Source organism: Mustela nivalis (assembly GCF_964662115.1).
Source record: "Mustela nivalis genome assembly, chromosome: 3".
Classification (NCBI taxonomy): domain Eukaryota; kingdom Metazoa; phylum Chordata; class Mammalia; order Carnivora; family Mustelidae; genus Mustela; species Mustela nivalis.
The window spans coordinates 74,519,980-74,546,432 of NC_139022.1; the positions used below are offsets into that span (position 1 = coordinate 74,519,980).

Below are 26,453 nucleotides of genomic sequence, written 5' to 3' on the forward strand. Positions count from 1 at the left end.
GATAGCTGTAACACGATTTAAACACGGCTTCACTTTTCTGTCTTAATACGATTCCCCCCACTGCATCGTTCTGTGTGCTGTTTTGATGATCCTGTCACTTAGGGTTCTTTGAGCTCAGTTTTAAGGAGTCAACAATGAATGAAATGAACTCAGCGTTGGGATCCGTTTTCAAGAATTCTCCACATAGTTTGAAATCGCCCTAGATAATTCCATCATACTGGATTATAACATGAATAGGAACAAAACAGCTAATCATGACATAGAAGCAACTTCATGTCAAATAATATCCTTGAATGAGCCAATTTAGTAAACTCTGAATTTACTTAGCCTATTTGAACATCCATAAAGAAGACTTAGCAACAACAGTCTTTCCATATGCCAGGTGAAGCCCTCAGAGGGAACAGGCCTCAGTTTAATAATGAAAGAGAAGGGAAAGGGCTGATAATTATTCTGTCTAAACAGTGTTTTGCGGCCTAACATTGATTGTGTCTTGAAATCTCCTTTGGGAATGGAGCAGGCAGCTTTTTCTTTGCTTTCACAAACCTCATGCAAATTATTTAAACATTTTTGCAATTATTTTCCTGAAACTGAGTTTTGGCCCAAAGCCTAGAAACACTGAAAAGTGACATCACACTGCACCCAGAGATTTGGGTTCCAGACAATTCTCTGGGGATCCTTACAATGAACTGTTTTGGAGGCCGATTTCCATATCACCATGTAAACATGGGAGTCTACTGGTACTTCTGCCTTTAGAGAGTCTCCAGATAAGGACACCACAAGTAAGCAAATGTTTAGGCAATTTAATTCTAGTTATCTTGCAACAACTTGACTGTATGTGCAGTTTCTTTTAATGTCCCTTCTAACTATCTGTGTGAAAAAAATATTTCTGTTGGCACTTTCTTAAATCCTTGATGTGTCTATGACTCCCCTTTTTAAATGTTAACCACAGAAAGAAGCCCGCTCCCCCCTTTTCTCTATCCCAGACCTTATACCTGGTTATTCGTAAGGATAATTTTATAATTAATGCAGATGACTGGCCTAAAAATGATGACCCTCTTTTGTACTATTACTTCATGCTGAGGACAAAGAGGATACAGGAAAATTACTCCTTGGCCCAGGAAGTTTATTAAAATGCTAAATGAAGGTCTGGCGGCAGCTCAAAGAACTTTAAATAACCTTGTGGTGGAAAACCTCCAAAACCTCTTTTTACCGTCAGTTTAAACTAGGCTGGCTGTGACAAAGAGTAAGAAAATAAGTAGTTTCAAGAGTGCAAAAACACATCTATTTTTAAAAGGTAGGTTCATCCAATGGTTGTGGGCAAATGTGACACAGCCTTCTGAGGAACGATGACGATCATTTATCGTTCTGCGGTTTCGCAGGGTTCACAACCAGTCCTGGGTGGATTCCACATGTCAGTCGTGAACGAAGCAATGCAGAAGGAAGTGTAATTACATCGCAGCCAATGCAGTGTTCTCTCTTGGTAGTCAGTGCAAAATATGCCACAAACACCCTGTGAATAATGTTCTTGTGGCTAAAATTCCATGGAATGAAAACATGTTACGTGAGGGAGACTAACAAATGCTACTCCAGTTAATTCCACCCTAGTCTCTGGGGCTCTAACTCAGCATGTACCTTTGGTTCTGCATTGCTGTGCTAGGTCCTTCAAACACACAGCAAGTTGCAGACCATCAAAAGAGAAGACACTGCAGGGCAAATTCATTGAGCCATGGTATCTGCAAATCATTAGTGGGGCATCTGAAAACTGTGGTGGAATTTTCAGAAAGTCCATAGGGATCAAAACACCACACACAAACTGAATAGGAAGAGAAGCTGACTTTTTAATATGGTTCCAGGGAGAACAAAAGAGGTTAAGTCTCCACAGCCTCCGAAGAGACAACAATGATGGTGAGAAGGCAGCTTTTCTTCAGGGCCTTCGTATGGCCGTGCCCTTTCTTTCTAGTCTGACCTCCATCTCAACTAATGGAGCTTGTCTCCCATGGCCTTGTTCTGAACCCACGAAGCTGTGCTTAATGGGAATCCCTGGGCTCCATCTGTAGTTCTGTTAACCTCGTCCCTAAAGCCTAGCTCCCAAACCCAACAAGACTCAGGAACAACTTAAGGTAAGTGAGCCTGGAATTCAGTATCCGCTGTTGGCCAGGTAACACATGATATCTGCTCTAATTCTGATACCCAGGCTTCTAAGACCTGGTCCTACCCTATTCACTGGTCTTGTAACTAGACCCTGCTCATTCTTGTCCCCATCCTGGTCACTTAATCTATCATGAATTTTTCTAGAACTAGAACCCACCTTGTTTCTATTTTTAAGATTTTATTTATTTGAGAGAGAATAAATGAGAGAGAGAGAGAGAGCACAAGAGAGGGGGAGGGTCAGAGAGAGAAGCAGACTCCCTGCTGAGCAGGGAGCCCAGTGTGGGACTCAGTCCTGGGACTCCAGGATCATGATCTGAGCCAAAGGCAGTTGCCCAACAAACTGAGCCACCCAGGTGGCCCGACTTTTTATTTTTCAGGCCCTGGCTGCTGGTGAATCTGAGGCCAAGGGCTAGAATTCTCAATCCATGACTATCACCAACTTCTGGACTCTTCCTTTACAGAATGCCCCAAAGCTGGCAGCCTCCTGACTGGACCCAAACCAGGCCAGATATAGAGTTCCTTTGCTGTTGGACTGAACTCCCTTCTAGCTCCTGCTGCTGGGTCTGTGCCTGCCCCAGTCTAGCAGGCAGAGGCAGCTTCCGGACCTATCCTTTCCAGTGCCTCATTCAGGTTAACTAGGTCATTTCAGGCAGTGCCCCAAGATACAAAGTCAGTGCAAGAGGCTGACTTCTCCCAGCTGAGTGCTACCTGAAGCAAGAAAAATAATTCCGATAGCTCTGTGCTGAGATCGATGCTCCCACCTTTGTAACTGCCATGCTTTTCAAGCCATTTTTGGACAGTTAATATCACATATGCTATTTACCGATCAAATCAAGACTGTTATTACAGAGTCACCCAAAATCCTAATTTTGGAAAATACTTCATGTTTTAGGAAAATAGTCATGATTTAATGTTTGAGAGAAAAGCAGGATACAGAGCTATATAAAGCTGTATGAGCTCATTGTGGCAGACATCATGTGGGATTTTGGTGGCTCAGCATCTAAACTCCCATCCCAAGTTTGGGGAATTTCCCACCACATGATTCTTGTGCAGTGAAGGCCTCCTACCTTTACAGAGGCAAGGGATTGAGAACCTCTATGTCATCATCTTCTGACAGCTGGAGTAGGCACATAACCTCGACTTAGACTGACCCAGACTTGGAATTGGAGCCAGTGACCCACAGAAGCAAGGATGGCAAAAACTCCTCCTATCAGTGAGACAACACAGTTTCTGGGGACAGCAGGACCAGTAGCACTTCCACCACTGTCTGGGCTGGCTGTTTCAAAAGGATTGGCTTCAGTGAAAGGTCTTTATCGTGGCCGCATGGGAGCGTCATCAGAATAATTCTAGGATAGTATCTGGTTTTCAACCTCCCTTGGTTACTTGCACTCCTGCTCTTTCCCAGGACTGGTTCGTCAGGAGTTCTCGTGAATTACTGAGCTACCAAATATCTTTTCAATAAATTCATTTCTACTTAAAGGAGGGGACACTCTTTCTGTGGCTTGCAGGCTAAGAATCCTGATTCATGCGGCACTGTTATTTAAAATACAAAAGAAAAGGTGTACACTAAATGTTAATAATGGTTATCTTTATGTATATATAATCACAGATAATTTTAATTTTCTTCTTTCATGTGCATTTTCCAAAAATTTTAGTATAATGGCATTACCTTAATAGTCAGAAAATAAGCTAATTTTGGGATGCCTGAGTGGCTCAGTTGTTAAGTGTCTGCCTTTGGCTCAGGTCATGATCCCAAGGTCCTGGGATCGAGCCCCACATCAGGCTTCCTGCTCAGCGCGAAGCCTGCTTCTCCCTCACCCACTCCCCCTACGGTGTCCTCTCTCTCACTGTCTCTTTCCCTGTCAAACAAATAAATAAAAAATCTTCCAAAAAAAAGAAAGAAAGAAAGAAAAAAAAAACAAAAGAAAAGCAAAGAAGTAAATTTTAAAATTTGAGATTGCTTTGGATCTTTAATGTCCTTAGTTGTTGGAAAGCAATTAACTTGACTACTCAGATGGAATCTATTTTGCTTCCTTCAAAATAAGCTACCTGGTGACTTCAACCTTGGCCTGGGGAAATCATAGGTATTGGGTTAAGAGAAATGTCAATATATTTTACTAAGAAAAATTTCTGAGACCAGTTCTTATTTTACTTGTTTGTTTTTTAATTCAATAGTCTTTTAAAGGGTGGTCTGAGAAAAATGGACTGTGTTTAAGGAACTTTAATACAATCCAAAGCAGAAAGGAATTTCTTTTTAGCACTTATGTTTACAAAATGATGGATAAGCACAGTAATGTCACTATTATGATTCTTTGTTAGTTTCTCTTAAACAGACATCCCAATAGCTTTATGAATACTAAGAAGAATAGTCTAGAATACTAGGGTACTGGACCTACCAGTAATGCATGCAGTTGGCCTAAGTGGTTACCAGCAATGGTGTGAGTAGCACAGAGGAAAATGTATAATAATGTTCTTCCTTAGAACAAAATCCTAGCTACCAAGGAAAACTCGGACCACCATTTTTAGGAAACAGTGATAGTCTCATTTCTCTGTGTAAAGGCACACAGAGATTTTCGGTATCCCAGACTCACACTAGGAGACTATCTGCTTTTGACCCTGGATAATGGAATAAGGGTCTCTTGTTCCTCCAGCAACACTACTGAGAAACCAGCCAATGGAACTCCATGCCTCTGAATGAGCTGTGATCACTGGGTTGCTGCAACCCTCAGAGTGGTGTGGATCCCACTGATTATGCCAACCAAAGCAGTAAAGCCTAGTAGAATGGAAGGAATGGAATTTAGTCCAACAGACTTGGTGTTAGATCCCAGGTCAAACATCCATTAGTTGGTGCATGAGATATTTGACCTCTGTGAGCCTCGGTTTTACCACGGAATGCAGATAAAAAAAAAACCTCATGTTAATGGAAATAATGTACATAAAACTCCCAGCACAGTTTCTGGCTTATAATGGATACACAGTAAGTATAAGTACTCTTCCATTCATGACCCCTGCCCCCCTTATTTTTCTGGGAAAATGTTTATCTTTTCCAAAGACTGACCTCAGATGCAATTTTTGTAATAAGATAGTTATTTTCCTTAAATATCTCAAATCTGGCAAAAGGCTATAGTTACCTTCTAATTATTCCCTGGAAAGAAATACCTTGCCAAACCATGAAAAGTTATTGATAAAGGGAAACATTTTCAATTAGCTGAGCAAATAATCCATGTCAGTATTGCACGTGACAAAATGATCATCATCTAACATATAGGAATCTGTGTGAAAATTCAGGAAAAAGGTATTAGAGCACACAAGTTTCAATAGTGCAACAAAAGAAGGATTGACATTTGCTTGGCAAATAGGCCAAGCTTCAAAAGATAATCAACATGTTCTTCTATTTATTGAATAAGATAAATATTCCATATTGAGTACAATGCCTTCATAAATTGTTTAGGTGTGGCTAATTAGCTTGGACATTAAGATACAACTTCCCATACTCTTTCAAACAGCATTTTTCTTGCCAACATGTAAATGGGACTCCAGTCTCCGAGAAGGCGACACAAGAATAGAAGTGCACAAAAGAAAGAAAATCAAACTAGAAGAGAAGATCTGTCAAGAAAAAATCGATAATTTTGCTACTGAGAAATTGCTACCATCCTTATCCAAGAAGGGGTGGAAAGGTCAGACCAAGCTAACTTGGCTGATAAATGAGTTTATAAAGTAGCTTATATCAAGAGATTAATTTAATTGGCTGCTTTAAGTGTGATGATATACCACACTTCCTACAGACTTTTTCATTTATTAAAATCTTAAAATTAAGCTGAGTGTAAGTAAGGCACACCATGTCCCCCTCAATGGTATAAGCAGCACGAACTACTACTGGGGCATAAAAGCTTTCAATATTATTATTAACAATACCTAAACAAAATATTTTTAATGAGTTTTTTTTCCCTCTTGACATTTTAGACAATTCCAAGTCATACAAGGACAAAGAAAATATATTTTTGTTCTGTCTACATGGGATATTTGGGACCTCACAAAATGCCCACTGTGGTTGCTCCCAAATTACAGATTAGGACAAATTACAGATAAGGAATTTTGACTGTATATACTTAACAAACATCTAGATGGGCACTCTCAGGTTTAAAACTCAGTTTCCCCCATCTCTACTGTATGTTATCAATGTAATTCCTATACCACTGGCTGTTACCGTGTATGTTAAGAGAAAGTTAAGGTATTTGGGAGACAATGTCAATTTTAAAGATTTTACACAAGTTCCCTCCTCTTTTATAAGAATAACTGGTAGATAGAACAGCTCTGGATTAGAAACAGTTAAAAACACTCTAGAACAACGTAATCAAGGCAACATTTTCCTCCTAGAATGGTAAGAATGATAAAATCTGGTGGAAGGTTAAGTTCTCATGAAATCCTTATGAAGAGCTGTGTTGGTACACTCCATAAATGATTTTGAGCTTAAAACCTGCAAAGCTAACTTTTATGTGTAAGGGACATAGAAATAAGAGGGAAAGAACCAATACAGTATTAGGTCATATTTTCTGGTGATAGATGGTAGTAGATATTATCCAAAACAACCATCAAAAAGGAAAAAGGTTAGGGTGTCTGGGTGGCACATTCAGTTGTCTCTAACTCTTGGTTTTGGCTCAGGTCATGATCTCAGGGTCATGAGATTGATCCTGGAATTGGGCTTCATACTCAGCGTGGGGTCTGCTTCGGATTCTCTCTCCCTCTTCCCCTCCTGTTTGTACTCTCTTTCTCTCTAAAATAAATAAATCCTAAAAAAGGAAAAAAAGGCCAAATAAAGTTAGGAAACTCTGTATTAAGTAGGGTAAAGCAGGTTTTTCTCTCCTTTTTCTTTTCTTTTTTCTAATTTCAAGGATCTTCCACGTGTCTACTAAGTAAAGGTACACTGCAATCTTCAAAAGGGTAGCAATAATGGTCAATAAGAGTGAAGGTCTCCTTGTGCAAGAGAAAGCTATGTTAATACTAAATGTAAATCATATTACATAATAAACAGGTAACATGCTGAACACTTCCCTGAATTTCCCAAGCTTTCTACAGTGAACATGTATTAAATTTTTCATCAGGGAAAAACAAAACACTCTCTCTTTTCCTCACCCTGATATTCAATCCAACACTAAGTCCTGTCAGCTCTACTTCCAAAGTATATCCCGAATCCAGCTGTTGCTTACTAGCTCCCAAGACCAGGACCCTAGTCAAAGTCCCATTTCCTTTTTCCTGTACTGATGCAGCACCCTTTGAAGGGGTCACTGACACCAGACTTGCCAACCTTCTGTCCATTGGATTCCGCCACAGAGCAGCCAGCTGGAGGAATCTTTCTGAGGCATAAATCAGATTATATTTTTCTCCTGCTTAACACCCTCCAAAGACCTCTCCCTGAACTAGAATGATATCCAAACTCCTGCGCTTACGTGCTGTGGCACCTGTCCATCTGTCCTCCCAGCCTGCCCTGCTCCCTTGTTCTGTTTCTACGTCACACAGCCTCTTCCCCATTTCCACACACACCGAGCGCATTCCACTCCTGAAGCCTCTGATCCTGAGGTGACTTCTGCTAAGGACACGTTTCTCTGCCTCCTCACCTTACTTCCTCATGGTCATCATTCAGATCTCAACTTCCAGGTCACCTCCTCAAAAAGCTTTTTCCCGGCAGTTCCACCCGTTTAATCCTCCTCATTTACATTCACTGCAGCCTGAAGGAATCCTATTTACCTTGGCAGGTGTATCATCTCTCTTTCTTTACAAGAACAGAATCTTCTTGAGAACAAGGACCCCTACTCAACAATGTGTCCCCAGCCCTGATGATGAAGCATAGCACAGAGTAGGAGCTCCATACATCTTTGAGAGGGAAACCTCAGGGAAAAGGATATTTATTTCATATGACACAGGGCTGAAAATCTGATGCTCTGCATAGACTTGCCAGCTGTTCATCATTCTCAATTTATAGAAAGGGAAACGAAGATTAAGAGAGGTTAAGCAACTAGTCTCATGGCTCACGGTGAGTTCCTGGGTATTATACCAATAATGATTGGGGAGAAGACAGCTATTTCAAAAGTTTTATTTCCTAATCCCCTAAAACCTTAGTAATATAAACTCCCCAACTTCTAACCACTACTACCACAACAAAGCCTGCAGTTTCTCTCTTTCTTTTTATTGCAATATATATTGATATTTCATTTATCAGGCTCTTGATTGTTCTAAACAAGTAAATTTTTCAGATAACTAAAACTTACCTGTTAAATGTCAAAATCTCATTTACGAACATCATGATCTAAAGGTACTGTATATTTCTCAGTCTTCTTAGAGTATATTTAGCAAGATTTAATGTTTCCTGAATAACACGTGGTAATTTTTAGAAACATCATGTTATTAGTCTGAACAAAAAAAAATTTCTAGTCGTCATAACAAAATTGGTTGCATAATGTGCAGAGTCCAGTGCAAAATAAAAATGCAATGCAAAATAAAAATCCAGAGCCTCCTGTTCAAGACTTAATAAAAATTTTATTTTGGGGGGGGGGGCGCCTGGGTGGCTCAAAGTGGGTTAAAGCCTCTGCTTTCAGCTCAGGTCATGGTCCTGGGACTGAGCCCCACATTGGGCTCTCTGCTCAGCAGGGAGCCTGCTTTCTCCTCTCTCTTTGCCTGTGTCTCTGCCTACTTGTGATCTGTCAAATAAACAAATAAAATCTTGGGGAAAAAAAGAATTTTTTTTTTATTACTTTTAAAAGATTTTATTTATTTATTTATTTATCTGTGGGAAAGAGAGCGCAAGCAAGTCCAAGCAGGCAGAGGGAGAAGCAGTCTCCGCGCTAAGCAAGGAGCCCGATGCACTGAGCCAAACGCAGACACTTAACCAACTGAGCCACCCAGGCATCCCTTAATAAGAATTTTTTTTTTTAAGATTTTATTTATTTATTTGACAGGGAGAAAGATCATAAGTAGGCAGAGAGGCAGGCAGAGAGAGAGGAGGAAGCGGGATCCCTGCCTAGCAGAGAGCCTGATGCGAGGCTCGATCCGATCCCAGGTCTCTGGGATCGTGACCTGAGCCGAAGGCAGAGGCTTTAACCCACTGAGCCACCCAGGCACCCCAAGAATTTTAAGATGATGGCAGCAGAACATTAAACCAGGCGCAAGACCCTGAACGACTATCAAGGCTGCACTCCACCAAGTTGATCCTGCATCACACTCCATGCAGGAACATATACACAACAGAGATTCATCAGCATTTACTCAATAATAAACATCTTTAGGGCTTACTGAGTGGGCTCATAGCTCTAAATGAATTCAAATGTGGTAAAATAATAATAACAATATTAATTGGGTTATGTGTCAAGCATTGTTCTAAGTGTTTTACCTGCATTTTTCTGTCTGATCCTCCTCAGACAAACTTGAGATTCACTGAGGATTTTATGGCCACATACGGCCATAAAATCGAACACAACCAGAGCAAGTTAACCAAATAAGGGTCCTATTTTCATATATTTAATAACAATTTAGTATCCAGAATATATAAATATACAAAGAACTTTAACAATTTATATCAACCAATGTTCTCTAGAGAAACAGAACCAATGGAACATATATGCATGTAGATCGTATACATGTGTGCACATGTTTATATAACATATATGCATATGTATATATAACACATATACAAATGTATATACTTACATCTATGCATATATTATTTATATAATACATGCCTGTACACATACTTTTATGCAAACACACAAAAACACATAAAGAGATTTATTTTAAGGAATTGGCTCATATGATTATGGGGTATGGCCTGCAGGCTGGAAACTCAAGCAGGATTTCTAGTCTTGAGGCAGAATTCTTTCTTCCTCAGGAAACCTCAGTTTTTGCTCTTAAGGCCTTCAGCTGATGGGGTTGAAGTCCACCCCTATTATCAAGGGTAGTCTCTTTTACTTAAAGTCAACTACAAAAGGCAACCACATCTATAAAATATCTTCACAGCAATATGTAAACAAATGTTTGACTCAACTATTGGACACCATAGTCTCGCCAAGTTGATATATATAACTCACCAACACACAACTCAATGACAAAGGCAACCCACTTTAAAAAACAGATGACTTGGAAGTAGACATTTCTCCAAAGAAGATATACAAATGGCCAATAAGAACATAAAAAATTCTCAATATTGTTAGTCATCATGGAATGCAAATCAAAACAACAATGAGGTAGCAAGTCACACCCACTAGGACAGACATAATTATTATTATTATTTTTTAATTTTTTATTTAATTTTTTATTTTTTATAAACATATATTTTTATCCCCAGGGGTATAGGTCTGTGAATCACCAGGTTTACACACTTCACAGCACTCACCAAAGCACATACCCACTCCAATGTCCATAATCCCACCCCCTTCTCCCAACCCCCCTCCCCCCAGCAACCCTCAGTTTGTTTTGTGAAATTAAGAGTCATTTATGGTTTGTCTCCCTCCAAATTCCATCTTGTTTCATTGATTCTTCTTCTACCCACTGAAGCCCCCATGTTGCATCATCACTTCCTCATATCAGGGAGATCATATGATAGTTGTCTTTCTCTGCTTGACTTATTTCGCTAAGCATGATACGCTCTAGTTCCATCCATGTTGTCGCAAATGGCAAGATTTCATTTCTTTTGATGGCTGCATAGTATTCCATTGTGTATATATACCACGTCTTCTTTATCCATTCATCTGTTGATGGACATCTAGGTTCTTTCCATAGTTTGGCGATTGTGGACATTGCTGCTATAAACATTCGGGTGCACGTGCCCCTTTGGATCACTACGTTTGTATCTTTAGGGTAAATACCCAGTAGTGCAATTGCTGGGTCATAGGGCAGTTCTATTTTCAACATTTTGAGGAACCTCCATGCTGTTTTCCAGAGTCAGCCATAATTATTTTTAAGGAAAACTAGCAAGTGCCAGATGTGAATAAACTGGATCCCTCATACAATGGTGGTGGGAATGTAAAATGATGCAGCCACAGTTTGGCAATTTCTCAACAGGTTTCACATAGAATTACCATTTAAACTAGCAATTACACTTTTAGGCCTCTGTTACAAGAATTGAAAACAGATACTCAAATAAAAACTTGTACACAAATGTTCATAGTAGCTCTATTCATAATAGCCAATAGGCGGAAATGACCCAAATGTCCATCGACAGGTGAGTGGACAAATAAAATGCAATATACCCATACAATGGAATATTATTCAGCTACTTTAAAAAAGTGGTGTACTGGTGTATGTTACAACTTGGGCAAACCTGGAAAACATTATGCTAAGTGAAACAAACCAGACACAAAAAATCACATATTGCATGATTCCACTTACGTGAAATACCCAGAACAGGTAAATTCATAGAGACAGAAAGTAGATTAGTAGCTGCCTAGAGCTGAAGGGAGAGGAGTAAGGGGAGTGACTGCTAATGAGTTTGGGATTTTTGAGGGGGGGGTGATGAAAATGATCTGGAATTACATGGTGGTGATGGTTGCATAGCAATGAACATATACTAAAATCCATTGCATTGTACACTTAAAAGATTGAATTTTATGACGTGAGTTGGATTTCAGCATGCTATAAAGAAGAATCAAGGTCCTAAACATCATGAATGACATTTTGATAAGTTTGGGAGTTTAGAAGTCTTTTTTTGCTCAACTTCTGAGTACAGAAAATAAGCCAATTGACTGATGTAACTGCATAAGGGGCCTTCAGATAAATGAACTATTTCAGAATAAAAGCAGGAATAGTTCCTTACGTTGGAGTCCTTGCCCTTGTCCTTGTCCTTGCCCCTGCTCCTGTGATTTCTCTAATGACCTTTTCAGGTCCTAGAATTCAATTTGAGAAACACTAGTCAAAGCTATTTGGTAGAGCCAAGATAATGTGTATCAGTTCCTCATATTTAATCTGAAGGACTATAACAGGTCATCTGAAAGTATTAGGAAGGGTCTGGAGTGCTTTGACACTCTTGTTAGAGGCCTACTGATAGAGAAAGACATGTTGAAGAAATCTAGTTGCCTGGAGGTGTTAAATGCTTTTGTAGATAAATATCTGGGATCTATACCTTAAAAATAAAACAAACTGCTGTCATTGACAAGCTTCCCAGAGGAACTTGAATGAGCTGAAGCCCAGCAATATTGCTAGAGACTCATAGCATGTGAGGAAACAGAAAAGCTCTTTTTTTTTTCATTCCAGAAAAAAGGCTCAGAAAAGATCACTGATTATAATGAACATAAATTTCTACACCAAAACCAGCTCAAGGGGAAACACTTGTGTCATCAGGAAGAGAGATGTTGAAAGGTCTTCTTCTAGATGCTTACTTCTAGTGCTCCAGGCGGAGAAACTTGCTTCTGATACAGAGCAATCCTGTTTTTTGCAAATTAGAATTAAGGCAATTTGAAATTATGTGATATAAGATAATAAAGTAAGCCTTCATGCCCAAAATGGAAAGAATGCAAATTCTGAAACTACTTCTAAATTTATCAAGAATCTCAATTTCAAAACTAGTATGTAAGAGATTTATAAATTGAGTTTATGCTATCACTATGGTGGTGCCACTTTTAGCCGATGAATAGGAATACCTGTGCCTTTTTGGCCATAATTAGGCGAGAATTAAAGGAGAATTGAATTATACAAAATCTTTAGAAGTTCTGCCTTCCTGAAATGTTGCTGCCCTATACCTCAAACAAGAGATTAATCGTGGGAATCCTAATCCCTCGGATCTCAACATAATAATGATGAAAGAGGAAGTTCCACAGAGACCCTTTTATCAAATGCACTTAGGACAGAGAATTCATTGGCTAATGGAAGATACCGGTTAAAGAAGTGAATCACACACACACAAAAAATTACATATGTGCACATCAAAATTTTTATTTTAAATGAAAGTAACTGCATTCTTTTGCCAAGCTTTTGATACAAAGCCCAGGCTTTTTCTTTGAGTGTTGGTCAGTTAGCTGGAGTTTGGCCTAATCTTTCTGTCATAAATCACACCCATTACACATCCTTTATTATTTCCAGTGATAATTTCTTTAAAAGGAAGAAAAACCTTAAAGACAAACTGAGTGCAAAGTCCCTCTCGATTTTTATAATTGCTTTCCCACTTTAACCATTGCTCAACAATTCATTTTCATTGAATCTTTTCATAAATATTCAACCAAGTTCACAAAAAAAAAAAACAACCTTCTTTTTGTACCCATATGTTGTTGCTTATATAACATTTAATTTAATTTATTAATAATAATGACAAGTTTAACTGGGATGAAACAAGCTGAGGAAGAAATTACCTGGGTCTGGGGAGGTATAAAACTCCACTGATGATAGCAGAGGTGTTCTAGAGAGTGGTCTTCTGGCTGTGGTGGCTATCAGTTGGTATGTTTCTGTGCAATATTGGGCACACTCGCAGGAATGATTCTTGGGGCCAACCAGAGTCCCTCTACTCCACCACCTCTGCCCTGCCTCACCACCTCCCTCTTCCTCACAGCTGTAAATTCATCTGCAAGCTCAGGACCTTCCTTCCTCAAACAGCTTAGCTACTAGAGATGGCCAGACCTGCCATGCTCAGTGCCTCATCAGTATAAAGCCCCACTGAGTGTATGACAGCTTGTGTCCGTATGCTGGTCATCATCACGGTGTTGTGGTATGACTTCATGTACATCCCTAGGTTTTAGATACTATCTGTGGCTGGTTTGGCAACATAGTTCTATAACATAGAAAAAACTGTTTCTGAAACCTAAATGCTATAGCTAGCCCAGAGCAGTTTTTGTCACCATATAAAGTAACTTGGCTGGGGTCTCGGGATAACATGGTAGGGGGTACGAAATGCAGTGAAAGGCGTCTTTTGATGCTCCCTCCTTGTGTAGCTGATTCCACATCCTGTACAGCTGACCCTTGTCACCACCCTAATACAGCTCCCTTGGTGGAACTAGGGAAAAGAGACACACATCCATTGAATCATGCCAAACATGGTATCATCTCTTTGTTGACAACAGTATCATTTAAATTTGGAAAGGTAAAGTCAATTTGCATAGCGTTATGTGACAGAGTGTATGGCCTCAACCACCCTGAAACCCCAGGGTAATCAATTCCACAGAATACTAATTTCCTTTCCCTTCCTCTTTCTAATCATCTTGCTGGTCAGCTACCCTAGTTTTTTGTTTGTTTGTTTGGAGGGGTGGAGGTGGTAGGGTGAGAGGTGGGAATACAGTATTTAAAAGGCTTCTGTGAAAACTAAGGGCAACGGGAAATCAAGGGATATGTCGGGCCAGAAAATTCTTGAGAATCACCAATACTAAGGATGGCATCAAAATTCAAAATGATGTGTGTATAGTAGAAGATATTAGATACACATAGCAATTACATATTTCAGAACTTTAGAAAAGAAATAACAGACTTTGAGAAAATAATAGACTTAGAAAATGTCTATGAATAGTTAAACCAAAAAAGCAAGTGTATCTAAGCCAGAGGTAATCAAGTCAACGGATCCTGAGGGCCCCAGGTTACATGGTGACAGAAAGAGAACAGCTTCCAGGTCACAGGATAGGGTGATGCTTTTTTCAGGGTTCCTGGTCCTCTTTCCACATTTTCTCTTTGTCATTTTTATCAAACCCTTTTCAAATTACAGCATGGTTTTTCTATGTTGTCCCCAAAGAGGTACCACTACATGGGCTTTGTACTCATACCCATCTCTCATCTAGCCTACCTTGAGCGGACCTAGATTCTTTGGGCCTCATCTGGTGTGTTGTGGAGCTTTCCTAAATGTGCATTGCCCACATACCTCTGTGACATGTTTGAACAAAGTCATTTCCATTCTCTATCCCAGTCTTACATACCTACAAATTCTCTACTAATTGCATAACCCATATAGCACTGTCTCTTTCTGTGCATGGGTTAATTTATCACAGATTACACTGATACCATTATCAACCTCCCCCCACCTCAGTAGCTTTCAAGACTCTGAAAGCCACCACAGAGTCCTCTCCTCAGACACTGCCCCCTTCTCCTAGGCCTTTACTAGCTCTGTCTCTGGTTATTTTCTCCAGCTTGCAACAGGTACTTTCCTCCCCAGCTTACCACCCGGCCCTGCCCTGAGGCTTCCTTCCACTCTACTGTGGGCTTAACAAAATATCTTCTCAACAAAGGCTGGTCTCTTTTTACATGGAAATTCTCTTCTGGCAGCTACTTGGGAAACAAAACCAAAAACTTCATACCTCTGATTCCCACTGGTTGGCCAGCTGCTTGTTTTGCCCACAGCTCTTAATGGCTCACTGGAATGAGATTCTGTTGCTCCCTCTGCTGCAGCGACCCACCTCCTTTTTGGAATTCTGTTTTTTGGCAGCTCTCTGTTTCCATCTTTATAGGCCTACCTTAACCTCAACACAAACTGTCACACACTGCTTCCTTAACACATTCTGTGATAAATTTATCAGCAGTAAGAATCACTCAAACAAGACAACAAAGTAACTCTCTAGGGGTGTCATTCTTGGTAACCAAAGGAAGAAGGAATTTCATTTATTTTGCAATAATTAGCTTTTCTCCTCCACCATCATCCAGGTTATCTCGAACACTTTCCTCAAGCTACTTCCTGGAGTGGTCTAGTACAGCTCTGGATTTCAACCTGGTTATCTTGTTAAATTCTCTAATTCCCTCAGATTCAATACCAAATCCTTGACCATTATCCATCCTTTTAAGAAACCACAGCACGATTGCTCTGAAACATTATGCTGCACAAGAATTTCCTAGAGAATGTGTTTAAAAGGCAGGTGTCCAGGACCCTTCTCTGCAATTCTGCTTTAGTAGATCCAGGAACCTACCTCTTTCTCCTAAGTGATTATAAAACCAGTAGAGGTGGAGCATTTATTTATTTGTTTGAGAGAGAGGGAAAGCAGGCACACAGTGCGGGCAGGACAGAAGGGGAGAGAGAGGGACAAGCAGACTCCCCATGGAGTGCAGAGCCTGATGCAGGACTTGATTCCAGACCCTAACACCACAACCAAGAATCAGACACCCAACCAACTGAGCCAACTAGGTGCCCTGAGGAGGAGCATATTCTTTCCCAAAGTGGACGATTCATATCTGGTGGCACAAGACATTTTAATAGTTTTGTGTTTACTTTAATTTACATTTTTAAAAATCCATAGAATGGTTTTAAAAAAAAACACGATTTCATAGATACGCCTTAGGAGACCATGTAAAAATAGTGAGTTAATTGAAAGGATTATTAAGCAAATAACAGAGTGAAATGCATATGGTAAAAAACTATGGAAGTGGTACATAAATGATGAATCTAGAGAAACAATGAGTCAAGGATTAGGACTGCTTCTATGAATACTCAACATGGCTGTTTATTAAACTTCTAGGATATTTCTTTGACATATAGCATGTGGGTTTTTTTTTTTTTTTAAATTATAAAAGCTACAGAAAGTTGAAAACTTCATGAAAATGGACAGAAGAAAGTAGCAATTACTGTCATTGAGAGATTGCTGCTTGCATCTTGATCCTGCTTTCCTCCATCGGGCCTGCTCTTACTTTCAGTTTCTCAGTCTCGCTTTCTCAATCCTTTATTCTTCATGGGTTTTTTTTTAAAGATTTGTTTTGTTTCTGTTTTTGTTTTTAATTTATTCAACAGACAGAGATAACAAGTAGGCAGAGAGGCAGGCAGAGAGGGAAGGGGAAGCAGGCTCCCCGCTGAGCAGAGAGCCCGATGTGATACAGGCCTTGATCCCAGGATGCTGGGATCATGACCTGAGCTGAAGGCAGAGGCTTTAACCCACTGAGCCACCCAGGTGCCCCTAATCTTCATGTTTTTAAAACATACTGCACATACTGACTGACCAGTCTTTTTAATTTTTTTTAACATTTTGCCATGCCAGTAAATAGTTTCCAAAAAGATGATTGTTATGGTTAATGACATTCCAGCACAGAGCAATGGTTAAGGGCACCTGCCTGGTTTCAAACCCCAGTTCTGCCTTGGGTAGATTATTTAACTGTCCTGTGCCTTCATTTCCGCATTTGTAATATGGGAATAGTCGCCCTCCTAAGTCATAGAATTGAAGTAAATGCAATGGGATACTTAGAACACATTATAAGTACTTGAAAAGTTTAGACATTGTTATCCCATGTATTACCATATTTAAATAATTAAATCATATTTTTTTTGATGTGTTATATTCTTTAGAATGTTTGTGATTCCTATAGGACCCTGATCCCAGGGTCACAAAACCCATATATAATAATGTAAGTGGAGCAACAGCTCACATGTTTACTAATTCCCATGGGCTGCTTACTTTGACTCTTTGTTTTTTATATTTCTCCTAACATTGACTTCTATTGCGTGTATTCAAAATGTCTTCGCACTCTTAGCTTAAGCAAATATGACCATCCTTTCACACCAGAAGTAGGTGGCTCTGTTGCCATCATACACAGGTCTTAGTGCTTTGGTCCTGTGACTCCAGGATAAATTAACATGAGGGGATTATTCTCTCAAATATAGTAAGTTCTTAGTTTCAAGAAGAGACTGACTACACACAAACTTGGTCAACCTCTAAGACAGTCATTCTCAATTATTCTGCTCAAGAGTTGGATGTGTCTCCATCAACCTTGCGGGGAGAAAGTCAGCCTTAACCTCTCTATTACACCTTCTCTCCTCTGTGAATGTTCTGGCTTGTGGTTTGGACGGTACTTTAACAGCTGGTGGGAATTTTAGCAAGAACCTCGAAGGCCCTGCCGGAGTACTGCTCTTTTCTATGCCTCTCGCTACTAACAAGTTTCATTAAAATCTAAATATAATCTACTTAAAGATATGGCATCTGCTTTTGCTTTATTCTGCAAGGGAAAAATCCTTAGTTCTACATGTTTTGTTATAGGTAGCAGCTATGGGAAGACTGAACCACACAAATCAAACTTAGTTCTGGGTGACAGAGAACAATTGTGCAGTCTGCACTGGATGGTCCACTATTACACAGATCTCTGTGTCAGCAAATTAGGAAGAGCACTACCTAGAGCTTTAGATATACCTTTATGTCCCTCAGCTTTTATTTCGAAAAATTACAGTCCTACAGAAAGTTCTTAAGAAGAGTATAATGAACACCCATATAAACTTTATCTAGTTTCCCTAATTATTAATATTTTATCACATTTGCTTTCCCTGTCAGTGTATGTATGTATTTGTTTATATATGTAAATTAAATAAATATATACATTTTTATATATACACACATATATATGCACATTATTCTTATTGTTATTACTATTTTGTTGACACATTACACCTAAGAGTAAAAACATTCTCTTACATAACCATAAGAATGAAAATTTAAGGGGCTTCTGGGTGGCTCAATCTGTTAAGCATCTGACTTCAGCTCAAGTCCTGGTCTCAGGGTCCTGGGACCTTGCCCCATGGTGGGCTCTGTGCTCATCAGGGAGTCTCTTCTCCCTCTGCCCCTCTCCCCTGTTCATGTGTGTGCGTTCTCTCTCTCTGGCAAAAAATGAAATAAAAATCTAAAAAAAAAAAAAAAGAAAAAGAAAATTTAACATTGATACAATACCATTATGTATTACATAGGTCAAATTCCCCCAATTATCTCAATAATCTGTTTTAATCTAAATTAGTTCCCAGTCTTTCTCTTGCTTTTAGGACACCTACGAGCATGTTTTGTTGTTGATAATGTTTTGTTTTACAGAATGTTTCTCAATTTGGATCACTTTGATTACTTTCTCATAATTGGATTCAAGTTAAACTGGGAGTTGGAGAGGTAGGGCAGAAAAACTTCAGAGATGACATTGTGTACATCAAATAAGGAGCCTCATGATGTCAGTTTTATACTTCATGGGTGTTACTAAGTGTGGTCTCTTGGTGAAGGTGATATTCACCAGATTTCTGCATTATGAAAAGTACATTTTCCCTTTGTGGTTCATCTATGGGATGAAATTGTTTGAATATCCTATTTCCTAATGTTCTTTTTACCCAGTGATTTTAGTATCCCCTGATAATTTTTGACTAAATAGTTGTAATTACAATGGGTTATAAAATGATAATTTCCTATTCTATTATAACTGCTACATTTATAATTGGCATTTCTTCCCAAGAAAGGCTTTCCCTTCTCCCCTTCTCCCTAAGTTTATTTCCTAATCTGTATGAGTTCACAGATACTTTAAAAATTCGATGTGTTCAGTCAATTCCTGTCATTGTTCTCATTTTGATGCATGGATTATTCCAAAGTCAGCCGGAGGGAACCCCTTCAAGCTGGTCGATAAGTTTTTGATGAAGACTCTGTACTCATGGTCTGATTTTTGGACAATTACATTTAAAAGCAAAAGGAATAGAGGGAGCTGAAACCCATCAGCCCAATGATAAACATTCCACACACATCGTTTGACTAATTCTTACAAAAACCTACAAAGTAAGCAATACCTGTATTTTACTGAGATATTTTAAAGTTCTGTAATTAATATAAAAGTCCAATACATAGATATTACAGTACCCATGCACATTCAGGATAGAACCCAAGAATATCAACAGGTAAATAAATGGAAGTTCATAATGGAGCCAGCACTAACACCTCCTTTATACACACCTGATAAAAATATTTTTGCTCTTAGGTATGTGTTTGTCTGTGTGTATTTGCCCAGTTCTTCAGTGATGTTAATCCAGAATCACATAGCACATTGTGGATAGTTAAACACACATAATCCAATGCTTAGCTAGCTTTATGGAATACAAGCTCTCAACTACTTCCCCTCAACTAACTTGTGGGGTTCACAGATGCTCTCCATTTCCCTGCAAACTGAATTTTCTGTTATGCACAACATGCTGAGCACTTGAGGGCAGTAACTACTCTCCAATGTACCCAAGGATTTCTGCTCCCACTCTGTTGTCTTTTGCTACCCAAAAGTCAGTAGTGTTTTTTTCCCAAACATGTTTGGGTTAATTAGACTTGTGATTGTAGTATTTTAATTAATTAAATTAAGCATATTTTAATTAAATATGAAAATTGACAAACAAAGAGAGCAGAGAAGAGAGTCGTTATTCAGAAAATGAAATTGAATGCTTGGGACTCAACAGTTCCAAGTCACTTTTTTAAATAAATGACTACTACCATAGTTGTATGTAAAAGATTGCAACAGGAATTAGGAAAGTCCTATCACGTTCTAGATTTAGGTTGCCGTAGAAATGCTACCTTTGCCTTAAATTAACTGAAACTAGAAATAGATGCATTATGGATATGATTTATGCAAGAAAGTCTCCAAAATAAAAATCTACACTTGAGGGGCAGGGGCGAAGACCTTGGCTCTAGAGCAAAACATCGTCAAATGAGGAATCATGCATGCTTTAATATTGTGTTTTTTAGGCTTCCAGACTTTAACCAAATTTTTGGATTAATTAATCCATTACTGCTTTCGGTCTTATCAAATAAGTTTCTACTGTAAAGTTCTCATTCTACAATGGTTTCAGTCGATCTTATTTAAGGTTTCTCTGTCTTTAAAAAGTCTCAAGGTGAAGAAGCATTTTAGGTACCATTAAAAATCTGTATTTGGTTGGGGCACCTGTCTGGCTCAGTTGGAACAGTATGCAACTCTTGATCTCAAGGTTGTGAGTTCAAGCACCATGTCACCATGTTGGGTGTAGAGATTACTTAAATGAAAAAAAAAAAAAAAGAAAAGAAAAAGAAAGAAATCTGTACTTAAACTACAGGGACCCAAATGACCACAGCAGCTTAGCCTCTGAAGCCCAGAATGGATCCCCCAGTAAGAAGGTGTCTAAACAACATTCATGTCTGTTGAACATAACCAAGCAGAAAACATCCTGGGAGTTTATATACTCATCTGTATATCACATTACATGTTGTGTATTATTTATAGGTTAAAGTTTCTACGAATGTCTGTCTTTCAGGAATGGCTCTCACTTCTGAATCTCCCTAAACCCCTAACACTGTTCCTGCTTTTCCTAAATTAGATCTTCAAAAAAAATTAGCTGAGAAGATATTATATAATAGTCCAGCATTCAAAGGCAGTATTGGAAATGGCCTATCTACTGGGGGCACCATTGTTAGCCCTTTACTATTCTGATACGAGGTAAAGAATTTTTTTTTTTAAGATTTTATTTATTTATTTGTCAGAGACAGGAGCGAGAGTGAGCACAAGCAGACAGAGTGGTAGGCAAAGGCAGAGGGAGAAGCAGGCTCCCAGCTGAGCAAGGAGCCCGATGCGGGACTCGATCCCAGGACGCTGGGATCATGACCTGAGCTGGAGGCAGCTGCTTAACCAGCTGAGCCACCCAGGCGTCCCACGAGGTAAAGATTTTATATGGCTTCTGGATTTGAGTGCTACTTTACTACCAATCTAGAGCAGGGTAAAACTGCTGCGCTTCATGTAGGAGGCACTTAACTTGTATTTATGGAAGATGATGTTTCTTTCTGTTGCTTCTGAAAATATTCAGGAGTTCAAATGACATCAAGTGGCCAGCACACAGCGGCCACGATCAGCAGCTACACGTTTCCAGCGTTGGGGGAGGGACACACCCAAAGGACTCCTACTGTGCTCTGCCCTCCAAGTATGTCTGTAGTACAGAACCAATCTCTCCCCCAGGAGCTGGAGAAAGGAGCCTCACCCTTTCAGCAGGAGAAAGAGACTGAGTACAAAAGCATGGGCATCGGAGCATAAACAGAGCAATGTCATGTCACATCATATCACAGTGATTTGGATAGAGCCCCACTGCTGACTGAATCTAGTCCAGACTCCTCGGGTTGACATCCCACCTTTCTGCCTTTACTCCCTCTACTCCCAGGTGGATATACACACTACAGCAAAACAGGAAACTCTCTTCTCAAATGGGCCCTGTCTTAACCTGAATTGCTTTTCCCACCCCATTCAAACCAATCTATTTCTGCCTACTGAAATCTTCAAGGAAATGCCACCTTTCCTTGAAGACTTCCTTGATTTCTCTATCTCATGGTTATCTGTCTCTCCTTCGAGCCTTTAGGTTACTTGACATATTTTGCCTCATTGTATTATCATTTTTGACTGCACCTCCTATGCTCCTTGTAAGAACACATTAGGTTTTACTCAGTTTGCATTTTCAGCCCTTGCCTAGTTGGAGCCTTGGACATAGAATGTGTTTAACCTCTAAATAAATGTTTGATAGCCACTCTGTGGGTTGAATTGTATAAGTTCTTAACTCGACAACCAAGTAGCGCATTGCTGGAAAAGTTTAAGAAATATTTTTAGGAGGTAAAAGGAATCTAGATTTGGAATAAAAATATTCTACTCCAAACCATGAAATCATCTGAGCTGAAAAATAATGCTTAAAATTCAGATAGAAAATTTGACTTCCAGAGATGTTCCTATACGTATGCTATAAATAGATTGTGTTTATTCCAAGGCAATTTTATTTATTGAACACGGGGGGAAAATATTACCTCTCTTCTATTTTTTTTGACACTCTTAAATTCTTGTCTTCACTATTTTTTTTACCAGTTTATTAATTTAATTCTTAATATACCAATCATCTTAAAAATGATTTAAGACTGTCCACCTTTTTTACATTGAGTGGTCAAATATACAACCCTAAAGACTGATATTTCAAATAGATATAGGGAATTACTTCTTATATGCAAGTCATCTCTATAATTCATTATTGATACATTCTATAATGATACATCTATTTTCTCCTTGCCTTTCTGCCACAGAGTTGGGTGGCAGGCAGCTGAACAAGCACTGAAGAACTTTCCCTATTACCTTTATTCTGGTGTTCAGGGTAGATTGTGACATTGACAGCATTATGAATCACTCAGCATCCTCCCCTCCCCTTTATTTTCTCTAGTACTTTGTTCTCTTGGGGATGAGGGGCATTTCAAGGTGGGTTTAGTGCATTAAATATGTGTGTGGTCTGACTACAGTACCAGAATGGTATACACTAATGATCTCATTCCAGATTCTAGTTTCATGTTCATCTCTGTGTGTGTGTGCAAGGCACTCAGCTAGATCACCATCAGCCAGACTCACTTCCAATTCCACTCATCTTGCTTATTTGCTGAAGGTTTTCCACACGTGCCATCCACACCACTGTATTTCTTAGATTTGGGGCAAGTTCCCTTACATGTGTGCAGATGAAATGCATCTGTACTTGAATATATAATTTATGTTTTGGAAAGGTGACAAGAAAATAAGAAAAGGAGGGAAAAGACTACATTTATTCATTTTGCATATAAAATGCAAGTACAGAGCATATGAAAGTGAAATGTATGGTTTTAAACTACAAAAGAGAAAAAGAACAATATCCTCCTGGCTTTGGCATGATGACAAGGCTTCAGTGCTTAAATGTAAAATTGCCAGTCTTGAATGATAGCAGAAAACAGCTTAATTACCTCTGCCCAAAATGCTGGCCCCACAATGATCTATATAAGATCATGTTCTGGAGAAACTCAAATCCTTATAGACAAATGACTAGAGGTTCTGAAATGATACATAAGAGATGATCAGTATTTCTTTGGCCAAGTGCCCCTTTCATATAAATACGGGAATTTAAGTCTTAAATCCCTCTATTGTGTCATTTCGGGGTTTGCAGAGCTCTCCAATGAGAGAGAAGCCTTTGCACTTGCTATTCCTTCTGCATTGAAGTCTCTTCCTGCAGACATGCACAAGGTTTGTTCTCTCATCTCTTTCAGTGGGAGATTATGTTACATATGGAAAGGTGGTCACCCAATTGCAAAGATTGTATCTATGTTCCTTCCTTGTTGTGTTTTCTCAATATAGCACTTATCACTACTTGAATGATTAGACATTTTTCTCTATAGACAGTCTCCCTCCACCACTTGAAGGGCAAGAATTTTTGACAATTGTAATATTGTATCCCCAGCCCCAAGAAGATACCTGGCATATGGTAAGAACACAATAAATATTTGCCAGGTGAAAATGAGTAAACGTAGTCTTTTCCCCCTTTCCTTATTTTCTTGTCACCTTTCTAAAACATAAATCCAATCATGTAACTCCTATGCTTATTAATTTTCAATAGCTCCTCATTAATTACAGAATACAATTCAAATGCCTTTCCTTGGCACACAGAATTCCAACCCAGCTCTCCAATTTTTCCTCTTAGCCCTTAACCATTTAATATTGCCCAAATCTGCCTTGATCCTCACCTCACTACACTTTGGTGCACACTGTTCTTTTCACCTACAATGCCTCCCCCACCTTCCTATCTGGATATCTCCTGATCATCCAGCAGGATCCAGCTGAAGTTGGAGCTCCACTAGGAAATTTTCCTCATCTATTTCAGGCAGAATCAGCCTGTCCCTTATCTGGTTTCCTACGTTTATTATAGCACCAATGACATGGGGTTACAGTTATTCATACATCAATGTTCTTCCACTGAACTGTGATATTAGCCTTTGTTTTCCTTAGTCTCAATCATAATAAGATTATATATGTAAAGCTTCCCAGACTAGTTAAAATGCAGTTGATGCATAACCTCCCTTCATTTCTTTCTTCTCGACTATGCATCAAAACTGAGTCTGCTTAACATGACATATAAAGTCCTCAAGAACTGGAAACATCAGGGTGCCTGGGTGGCTCAGTAGATTAAGCCTCTGCCTTCGGCTCAGGTCGTGATCTCAGGGTCCTGGGATCGAGCCCCACATCAGGCTCTGCTCAGTGGGGAGCCTGCTTCCCTCTCTCTCTCTCTCTGCCTGCCTCTCTGCCTACTTGTGATCTCTCTCTCTCTGTCAAATAAATAAATAAAATCTTAAAAAAAATAAAAGAACTGGAGACATTGTCTAATATCTTTGAATTTTAGTGAGTTCTAAAAAGACTGACAGTTTACAAGATTTTTGAATGGAATAATGGATGGATGCATGGATAGCTGGATTAATGGATAAACAAATGGATGGATAAATGAATAGATGCATAGACAGACGGGCTAAACTTCCAATCCTTTCTAAGACCCACTTATTTATTTGTTTATTTATTTATTTTTGTGATACTACTTTCCCTCATAACTATTTCATTACCATTCTTTCTTCTATGTACAATTATCCCTTCATGTGCCAGATAGTTAGGGATATAAATTATTAATTGCAATCTGAAATGATTTTGGAAGCCTAAAGTTTATGTATAAAAAAGGGCGGGAGGAGGGTTTATCTGAGGCCAGGCTGAAAACCTGGACAAAAAAATTACTTTGTCCTGTGCACAAAGCAACAGCTCCCAATTTTTCAACTTCTTCTTTTTTTTAAGATTTTATTTATTTATTTGACAGACAGAGATTAAATGTAGGCAGAGAGGCAGACAGAGAGAGAGAGAAGGAAGCAGGCTCCCCACCAAGCAGAGAGCCTGATGTGGGGCTCGATCCCAGGACCCTGGGATCATGACCCGAGCTGAAGGCAGAGGCTTAACCCACTGAACCACCCAGGTGCCCCCCAATAATTTTTCAATTATTCAGTCTTTGGGGGATAAACATGGAGCAAAGAAAGTCTGAGTTGAATGCACTGGAAATTGTTTCATACTTGATTCCATAAAAGAATTAAAAGGACTTGACATAGAATAGAGTGATTTTATCAAGGCAGAGGACACTGTGGGAAAATAGGTCATGGAATGTAGCTGAATACACAGGGACTGCCATAAATCATGTTAGCAATCAACACAACCTGGGTTCTATGCCCACCAGTAGTGGCCTGTATTTGAAAGAAAAGTATCAATCTTTCACCCAACACTAAGTTTTGCAATTCTAAGGTGTAAAAATCTTTACTTCTTAAGCCCATCCAGGTATCAGAATATGACCAAAAAATAGCCCTATTTTGCTTTAGTTATAAAATACATAGGATAGGAAAAGCAATAGCATCCACGGTGCAGGATCAAGTGACAACAGCCTTTGGTACCAGTGGTTTCCACATGTGAGACTTGTAGCCTTGTGCTTCCTACACCTCCTTTATTCTGAAAATCTCATCTATCATTACTTGACTCATCCAAGCCAGTTCCTGGCCGACTCCTATTGTAACATCTTCAACACTGAAATCACTCTTCCTAACCACAGAGTTCTATCTCTCTTCTACCATCCCTTTCCTCCTGCTGAGCGCATCCTCTTCAGGACCTCTGGAACTTTGCCTTGGAAATACATGAAGATATTTGTGGCAAAGAATGCCAGTTTTACTCCAATAATTCATCCTCCTTTCTCAGGATAATAGAAGCCCCAACTTTTATCAGGGCACATCATTGCTCACGTTAAAGGTCACCGTTACTTTATTTTATTTTTTGAAAGATTTTATCTA

General features: G+C 39.2%; 1 protein-coding gene and 1 long non-coding RNA gene across 2 annotated transcripts in view; both read right to left on the reverse strand.

Moving 5' to 3' along the window:
* Nucleotides 1-26,453, reverse strand: part of LOC309861654 — a 429,230-nt gene that overhangs the window by 275,050 nt on the left and 127,727 nt on the right. The gene's annotated exons all lie outside the window — the stretch shown is intronic.
* The window catches only part of ATG10 (autophagy related 10), a 305,650-nt gene that overhangs the window by 262,927 nt on the left and 16,270 nt on the right, over nt 1-26,453 (reverse strand). The window lies entirely within an intron of this gene.